Here is a 743-nt window from a genome sequence, read left to right on the forward strand (position 1 = left end):
AATGTGGAGATGGTGGACTCTGTCCCAATAGTTAAATACCTAGAGGTTTCTTGCAGCCCTAGTGACTATCTTAAAAAGGACTGGCAATTTTTTGGGGAATTCTGCATATTGTATTCCTCACCTAAAGATGCATAATTCACATTTATATACTAAAGGCTCTGAGAAATCTCATTGGGAAGAGGTCTTTTAAACTTCAATTGGCACTTGACTAACTAATTTACTAAGAATTACCTTTTAATGTATATATTAAGGTAAAATCCACTTTATGAAGTCTTAGTTTACTACTAGCTAGTTCAGTTTCTGCTGGAGATGTATGATGGTCTAAAACTTGAATGCATTTTTGAAACAATAATTTAATGAGTTTCTTAAACCGCAAAATCATATACCCACAAAGATGCTTGGGGATTTGAGGTATGTGGGAAGCAGACAACTTAATGTCATTCTTGGATTTTATGGACCCCAGTTCTTGGGAAGTTCTTTTTATGGATTTGGCAATACCAGTTACTCCTCAGGGAGGTTGTGTCTACTATATATCCATTCTGGATTACTTTTCTGACACAAGATGAGGCGATTTTGCTTAAGGTTACTTACTGCAAAAGTCTTATGGATGCTACACATGACCGTGAGACAGGACACTACAGTGATTAGGAGAAGTAAAAAATTATTGTAAAATTTCACCAATTGCATAGGTAGGAAAAAAAACTAAAAGAAGATCAGTAGTTCTTCTCAGAATTCCCTGAACT

This window comes from Budorcas taxicolor, chromosome 5 (genome assembly GCF_023091745.1).
Source record: "Budorcas taxicolor isolate Tak-1 chromosome 5, Takin1.1, whole genome shotgun sequence".
In the NCBI taxonomy this organism is placed as follows: domain Eukaryota; kingdom Metazoa; phylum Chordata; class Mammalia; order Artiodactyla; family Bovidae; genus Budorcas; species Budorcas taxicolor.